Raw genomic sequence first — 9296 nt, 5'->3', positions numbered from 1 at the left:
TGTCACTGAACAGTTTTATTTGCATCAGTAAGAAACAACTTCAACTTGGAATGAATAATAAGATTAGAAAACCTAACCTCAATAGTGCTGTTGGCATCGAAAGAATTCTCTTCTTTTATACAAATGTTTGTAACCGGATTGTTTGGATGGATTATTGGCACATCAAACCATTGCTGCACTTCCACATTATCTTCATAAGCATCTAGTTCACGTTTTATATCCATTTTACGAAGTTTAATTTACGCAAAAATGTCACAAGACTCGGTAAGTAGAAAGACAGCTGACGTGACAATAAACAATTGACTAAACTTTATTTATCTCTCGGCCATAGACAAAGCGTCGGCATTATCACTGTGACAACTTCACAGACGTAAAAACTTATCTATAGAATGGCCAAATATGGAATTACGAACAACAATAGGACGCTTTTTGAAAATTTCATTCAAATGTCAAATTTTGTCCTGTTACGATTCTTGATTAGGTTGCTTTGACAGTGGCTCTCCCATCCCATTCTTCAGATAATGATAAAAAGACAATAATTGGATAATATGATTGCTTTTGGCTGCTCAGGTGGACACATGAATACTTAATTATTTTCATTTGGTACATACCTACATAAATCTATCAACGAGCAAAAAACTCGTTTAAAATGTTTTTCAACAAACATGGGTCAATTATCAAAAATTTAGCATTCTAGATCCAATCTCATAATTTTGGACACAAGTGGACTAGAAAATTGTAACTGAAAGGCGGCATGTGGAGATGTACCAAAAGAAGTTTAGTTTTGTATTTAATTTTTATAATATTGCGAAAGTGGCAACACGGTTAACAATTTTTGTCTATGGCGGAATGCATACGCCACGTCACGTCTGTTACGTTCTGTGTGCCACGATCAGTTGATGACCAATTGCATGCATAAAATGGATATTAAACGCGAACGAAAAGACTCCGAACCTGTTGCAGAAGGGAAGCAATGGTTTGAGGTACCTGTGAATCATGATCCAAACAGCCAACTGCTTACCTTCATTAAGCAAGAGGACACCGACGAGGCTGGATACACTTTTGAGGTTAGTTTTTCATAACGGATTGTTGTATGTCGTAGTATTGTTTGTTTTAAGATGTGTGTCGTCAGACGTAATAATCAGTGTGTATTTTGTGTAATAAAAACTGCGTGCAAATGCGACACAGTTCCGATTGGCCTACTTGACCCGTATAAACCCAGTTAACTTTGCTGCTAACACTATCCCTGTACTTATAACTATGAATTTTCTTAACGATTGATACCACACCTATCATTGTCATTGTTATTGATATCTTTGCCCACAAACAGGACATTTATTTACATGGGACTCCGATAAAAGAAACTAAAACAAAATTCATTACTGATCTCGATAGAGCAACAAATGACAATAAAAGCTTTCTTATTGGCGGCGACGATTTGAAACTGGATTCATTTGATTTCCTTGGGTAGGTACGTTGTCACAAACAGTAATAACAATAACACAAACGACAAAATAAATCACTGGATCATTTATTTTTGAATTAACATTGAGTATTCTTCTAGAAATTTATAGAAATTGAATTGGCCGACATAATTATTGAATATCGACAAATTTCCTCCAATTAATATTAATTATTAATAATATTATTTCGTTTTATTTCAAATTAAATTATAGGCACTAGTTATGAATAATAATTGACATTAACAATTTAAATGTTATCGTAGATTAGTACCTATTGTTTGCTTGTTTATTTTGTTTAGTAGGTAGATAACGACAGACACCATATCCACATTGCAGAGTGTACGAGCTGAGACCCTTCAAGTATGTGGTCGAGTTACACACGTATTATCGGTCTTCTTAAAAATATGATTTATAACACAATATTTTGTTTTTCAGAATATTGTTTCAGACCCGAAACTAATAACATTGAAGTCAGACACTCCGCTTGACATCAAGACTGAGTTTATTGAAGACGTAAAATCCCCAATAAATTATGAAGATCAGCAACAGGGTGGTTCTTATTCGGAGCGAGTTCATCGGGTAGGTACTTTTATTTTAAATACTGACCAGTGTTGCCATCTTTTTCTATGTTGACTATAGTACAAATAGGTAAAAATTATAGTATTTCAGAAAAAAATATAGCACAGGAACATTTTTCGTCTCGAATCCATCAACATTATAGTATTGTACTACAATTATAGTACGGTTGGCAACACCGATATTGACAGAAATACTGATCGTGTAAGGGATGGAATGAACTGACAACACTCGAATACACGAATACATGAAAAATCAGTAATGCCAGTGACGACAAATTTTCGAATACTAATTTCTTTTTTTCGACCATGTCCGATCTTAATAGGATGATAATATTGTGCCGCCAAAAAGTAGAGGTTTGTATTAACAGATTTTTTTACGAGAAATGGATGTTGCCACGTGCTCAACCTATGAGGTCCATACTCTAAGACAACAAACAGGAACAGAAAAAAATAATATTCGCCAGACCCAAGATTCGTACCTGGACCCACGATATTATAGACCGATGCTTAAGCCGCTCGGCCATCGTGGGCTCAATACTAATACATAATACAATAATTAAGTGTTCATGATTTTGATATAAATTTTTGCTTTTTATATACTTAATGGTTTTTATAGTTTTCTCGGGTTGTGCAGCAATACAAGATCAATATTTATTAGGTGTACTTCTCGAAAAGCACACTGCGTAAAGTAGTCGGATAGCAGTGGAGGAGTGATAACGCGGAGAAAGACAATTCATCACCACTTGCTAAAGTGATCAGATAACAAACTATAACTGCTCAAGTCTAACCGTCGTATATCACATTGATTTACCATCTGTCTTGATTTTACAACGTGAATAAATGAAAAGGGATGTTTTATTAATAATAACAAAATGAACTGCTTGATCACCGTTCAATGTCTCAGTCCTACAAACCGAAGTCCGTTATAGAACAATCTCCTACCAGATTTTCCAATACCGATAGTAGGCTGCAACCTTATCACAAATCTGATTTGTTTTATTTTAAAATGTATTTGAAATAAATTATTATAGTTTCAGGTCACTAAACAATCTGATATTAATTTTCAGGGAGTTGATTTTAAAGAGGAGTATGTTGAAGACACAATAAGCCAAAGCATTCATGAGGTTCCAAAACCCGGTTGCTCTTATTCGGAATGCACACCAGTAAGTCAGGTAGGTACACAATATTCTTAGAAACTTGAACAGTGTATGTACGTACTGATATGGAGAAGTTTATGTCAGAGGGTTTGTTTCGACTTTGAAAGCACACATCGGGGCAATGTAATAAAAACCTTTTTTTCACAAGAGATATTAAAAAATTTGTAGATGATATGGGTTTTTCCACAAAGTGAAAGTTGAAGTAATAATTGTGAAAAATGTCACGTGCACTTTGTTATAATTAGGTGTCAACTGTTTTATTATTTGGCTGAACTACGGAGTCGGTGAATGTATATACAAGATATTTTTTTATCCTTTCCGCACGAAGTACTATTGTTATTTCGGATGTTAATAACCTCCCCAACCCTTCGCCACTGGGACAAGCCGGTTACCATTATTTGATAAAAATAGATGACGGACTGGTGTTTTATTATGAATCCCCATAAGTTCAAGTGAATACATGTAGCCAGATTCCGTATAAGTGCTATCTGTAATTCTACGCATGCCTTAGAAATGGGCATCGGATAATAATATATGTAGTGTTAGGAACATAAGCAATCGTCTGAAATTATATATTTAGGATCCATTCGTATATACTTCAATATATAACTTCATACTGATATAACTTTTCAACACACCCATTCTTCCTCTAAATTCTACCTTCTCTGTATTTTGAAAATCTTACATATCTTTAACAGCCCACATGCGCAGTTTGTTTATCACATTTGAATGTTCAAAAACATAGCTTATAATCAGTATGCGTTTAAAAATTAAAAAATCTAAAAAATATTTACACCACTACACATAAATGTTCCGAAATATGACTATATTCTAAAACATTAGAGCGAGAGGTTTAAAAGAATACTATTTCATGTAATAAAAATACTTTATGCAGTCATCAAATATTTAAAATAAATATAAAGGATAATAAGGCTTCAAAATTATATATATAGTTTATCTACAACGTTTACGAAATATCCAGGATCATGCTTAGAAAATAGCATAAAATCTCAATTTTTAACTGTGATATACCTTCATATTTTGTTTAATTTACAATACTCCATTTTCTTTTAGTTGATTTCTGCAACAACTGCCATGATATGTTCCGCTAGTCTCGGATTGCCAGAGAGGATCTTAGAAGAACAGAAGCCATACGATGAAATACAGATTGACTACCAAGACATTAAAAAAGAATTGGGAGTATATGAAACTATCACTAATATAGGCAGTCGCACTGCTAAACGTAAGCACACACAATCTAAAGTCACAGACCCCAAATTATTAGTAGCCGTAATAAAGTTAGAAAAAAAATCGTTTAATAACGAAAATTTTGCGTGCAGTTTTTGTTTTGATTTTTTTGCATCGTTATCTCTATTGAAGCTTCACAAAGCGTGTCATAAAAAATCAATAGCGGATAAAATGAAAAATTTCGAAAGCATTCGATATGATGTCATGAATCTAAATATTATAAATCATTCTGAAGAAAAGCCTTTTAAATGCGACCAATGTGTTTACTCATGTAAACGATCTAGTAACATGAAATTACACAAAATGACTCATTATGGTGAAAAGCCATTGAAATGTGACCAATGTAATTATTCGTGTATACAACCTGGTTACATGAAAAAACACAAAATGACTCATTCTGGTGAAAAGCCTTTTAAATGTGACCAATGCAATTATTCATCTATAACATTTGGTAACATGAAAAAACACAGAATTACTCATTCTGGTGAAAAGCCATTTAAATGTGACCAATGTAATTATTCATCTATAACATTTGGTAACATGAAATTACACAAAATGACTCATTCTGGTGAAAAGCCGTTTAAATGTGACCAATGTAATTATTCGTGTATACAACCTAATTACATGAAAAAACACAAAATGACTCATTCTGGTGAAAAGCCTTTTAAATGTGACCAATGCAATCACTCATCTATTACATCTGGTCAGATGAAAACGCATAAAATGACTCATTCTGGTGAAAAGCCTTTTAAATGTGACCAATGCAATTACTCATCTATTACATCTAATCAGATGAAAACGCACAAAATTACTCATTCTGGTAAAAAGCCATTTAAATGCGACCAATGTGACTACTCGTGTATACTATTTGGTAACATGAAAACACACAAAATGACTCATTCTGGTGAAAAGTCATTTAAATATGACCAATGTAATTATTCATCTATAACATATGGTAACATGAAAAAATACAAAATGACTCATTCTGGTGAAAAGCCAATTTAATGTGATCAGTGTGATTACTCTTGTATATATTTTAGCAGCCTTAAAAGACACAGGATGTCGCATTCTGGTGAAAAGCCATTTTAATGTGATCAATGTAATTACTCATGTGCACGGCCTGGTACACTTAGATCGTATAAAATGACGCATTCTGGTGAAATGCTGTTATAACTTAAACTATGAGATTACTCGTGTTATCAATCATAACCTAAAAATTTCTTTTTTGAAAAAAAAGCATTTTAAGGTTGTAGAATATTAATACTTATGTGTACACTATTTTAATTTTTATTTATTCTGATACTTCTGTTCACAATGCGGTGGCTTGAAATCACTGAAATCAAAAATGACATTCTGGTGAAAAACTTCTTATTTTTTTTGTTTTATTCATAACATCAGGTTTGAATTAACATAATAAAAGAACATTGTTAAGTTAACCTTTTACTTGCAATCATTAAAATATCGTTCGATTCCGTGCGTTAGACCCTGTCTACATTTAAGAAATTTGGCATTTTACAGCGTTTTTAAAGATAAATGATCCTTTGAAATGGTCAACCATGATTTTTAATACTTTTTGGTCATCGATTTACTCATTGTTTTCTGTACATAACATGCAATTAACACGTAATCGTACATCAAGAACCGTACATTATAATCCGATTAAGGCTTGTCTCGTTCTGCATTAGTAGAAACGGCCGCTACAATATGTCATCATTGATCATCTTAAGGACAAAGTCGGATGTCGATGGGGTGATGGTCGCCTAAAACCGCTAATGTTATTTTGCCTACGTACGTTCACTGCATCAAATAATACCACATTCATTGTAATTGATTGAAAAAACTAAGTATTATTACGTACATAAAACAATATATGAGGTTTGAATGCTAAATAGAATAAGAAATTTCAATAATTATGTGGTTACATGGAATGAGCTAAGGAAATAATAAATTGTTAAAGTATAGTGAGTACAAAAGACTATATCTATTTTCAATATACCTTCGTCATTAAAAATCAAAAAATACACAGTAAATGACATATTTACAAGATACAAAAAAACCTCAACTCGACGTAGTATCTTAATGGATTATAAAATTTGTGCATAGTTAAAGTATAATTAGTATATAATATATTGGTTATTTTGTATTTTTTTGTTTTTGAAAAATAGTTTTCAACTTTGTAAGAACCTTCGAATAAGTATTAATAATATTATAGTATTTATAGCAATACTTTTAACATGGCCTGATAGATAATAACTAGTATTTAATTATATAGGTAGATAGATTTTTTTGTACAAATATGACCTATGAAATGAAATAAACCTAATTCAATCCGATAAATTTAATAATCTTGTTTTCTATTGCTACCTACACATTAAAATATTGATTTTTAACCCTAAAATATTGTAACCTATCTAAATACGCTAAGTACAAACTTTAAAATAGTAAAAAAAACGTACTTATATTGTAATAGTTAATATAGTTTAACGGTTTGCTATGGTAACTAAGGCCGATTTTTATAATTTTCCCCATATATTGCAGCCATAAATATTGTGTGAAAATTATCGTATTGGCTGTTAACTGATAACTATGCTTTGTTTAATTAAAATTATTTTTGTATGACCTACATTATTTATCTTGTGCCACAAAATAGTGGCAATACTCGATGACGATACAATTAATTTTCTAATGTTTTGAAGAATTGAAACCTATTCAGTCAATTTTTCGTCTAAATAAAAATAAAAAGGTTTTTCAAAAAAATGTCTTTTATTAAACACCACAGCGACAGAACTCCAAGTCTCGAAGAATTCACAAAGGTATCGGATTACGTAAATATTATTGTGACCTCACAGATTTCTGGTTACGTGTTTTGATTTCAATAGTAATATCCGAATACCGTGACATCTCGACTAAGGTTTCTTCGCCTAAATATTTCAGACCCCTTGTTATTTTTTGCAGCCTTTTGTTACATAATTTTAACTTATAAGTAATTTTCTTTGACTACATTATGTATATTGTTATACTTACAGAATATTATTTTATCAACAATCTTCTCGTTTTTCTTTTGCTTACTACTCCGCAAGCTTTGTGTATAATATATTACAGGAATGGTGTCATCATCTCGAAAGATATTGTCAGCCGATGATTGGCCATCTAAGCGTAAGAAGCCGGTCCTCATTGTCCTTTCACCAAGACTTTCTTTCGAAAATATCCAACTTATTTCATTTGGCTGAAGTAATGGTTAAAGTAGACTGCACGTTGTTCATCTACATACGACTGACTTAAGTCAACTTAATTCCTAATTATACTTCTTGAAATGATTGACACTAATTACTAACTGTATGATAGGTACTCTTCAGCTGTAGCGAATTTTCTTTTAATATTTCAAAATAATTACCCGTTGATTTTCCTTCGATTATAATGTTGACTTATACTTGCATTTGCTTCAGACATCGCCCGTTTATATGCAGTTGTCAATACCTATTGGTTTATCCACAGTTGAAATCGAACACGACGGTTGCATTTCACAAATATCACATCACCATTGCAATTATTCGTATTTGCATTGATGAATGAGTAGGTATTCAGATTTTATTTCTTGATTAAAGAAGCTCTTTCTACGTTTTGATGCCATGTTTGTCGAAAAATGAATAGGTAATTATTGTTACAAACTTCACGGTTTATTGTAACGAAATGAATGCGTGAACCTGATACGCGCCGGGGTTAAGACTATCGATACGAGCAAGTGGCGTTATACAGAGTAAGCCCTTCCCACTATACCTAATGATACGAACACAAATTGTCAGCCCTCCGTGGGTGCCCCCCAAGTGGAATAGTTGGCGAAGCAACCAATTTGATCTGACCTTAATAGTCAAATCTGCCACTAGGTAAAAGACGATGACCCTTGACAAAGCTAAACATACTTAAATAATATGTAAAAATGTCCTACAGCTCAGCTTGTGGATCTAACGACCCCTCATGGTGAGCTGTAGAAGGAATAAGTCGGTCACAGACCATGCACATATAGGTGACAAAATAATCTAGGTAAAAACTACAATAATAATAAATAAATAGGTAGATTTACAGTGTATATATTATTTAGTCCATACATACTGCACAAATTAATATAAGTAGTATTAATATTAACAGTGAGCAAGAGTTAAGTCTCAATTACATTGAGCTTCTTTACGAGCTGTTTATTGGCGAATTTACAGGCAGATTATAAATTCGCCAACAAACAGCTCGTAAAGAAGCTCAATGTAATTGAGGCTTTAATAATAAAGATTTATTCTTTAAATTATTGTTGCCCGGAAGCAATTAGCGTGGCAAACGTGGTAAAGCGAGGGGTTGTCCACACTGTTATTTGTTCACACTATTACGCGAATTCAAAGTCCGCGTGAAAGGCAAAAATATTAATATGGATAACACTTCTGTGGACATGAATGAAACCAAAAAAACGAAGGAGAAAAGAAACGATGAGGAAGAGGAAGTGATTGGAGAAAAAGAAGAAAAATGGCAGACTGTAACCTCAGGAAAAAAACCCAGAAGAGACTCTGGTGTCGCTTCAAAGAGAAACGAAAACATCGTCATGATAGCGACGGGAAATAAAATACCATTAAAGTTGAAAATAGCGCAGATGCTCCATAAGGCAGGAGTTAAAGTACATAAAATTTACAACAAAAATTTAAAGACGTACGTCCAAGTAGAAGACGAAAAATAATCAGATAGAGTGAAACAAGCTGGAGAACTCAAAGATCTCGGTTTTGTGATTAAAGAGAATGACTCCTGCTCTTATGGAGTAATAAGAAAAGTCGACATTGATATGGATCTCCAAGAAATGCAAATGGAAATCA

The 9296-nt window shown here is 32.8% G+C and overlaps 1 long non-coding RNA gene across 1 annotated transcript; it reads left to right on the top strand.

Annotated features, from left to right (window-relative positions):
- Positions 1 to 865: 865 nt before the first annotated feature.
- LOC147076144 (uncharacterized) lies at positions 866 to 6452 on the top strand. Its single transcript, XR_015069872.1, has 4 exons — positions 866 to 1067; positions 1899 to 2042; positions 3109 to 3213; positions 4273 to 6452. It is a non-coding gene; the product is annotated as an uncharacterized LOC147076144 (long non-coding RNA).
- Positions 6453 to 9296: the final 2844 nt, after the last annotated feature.

Source organism: Rhyacophila brunnea, unplaced genomic scaffold (assembly GCF_057557595.1).
Source record: "Rhyacophila brunnea isolate RB1 unplaced genomic scaffold, BYU_Rbru_1.0 scaffold_13, whole genome shotgun sequence".
NCBI classification, from domain to species: domain Eukaryota; kingdom Metazoa; phylum Arthropoda; class Insecta; order Trichoptera; family Rhyacophilidae; genus Rhyacophila; species Rhyacophila brunnea.
Note: the sequence above shows the minus strand (reverse complement) of the source record. Positions and strands in the feature narration are given on the sequence as shown.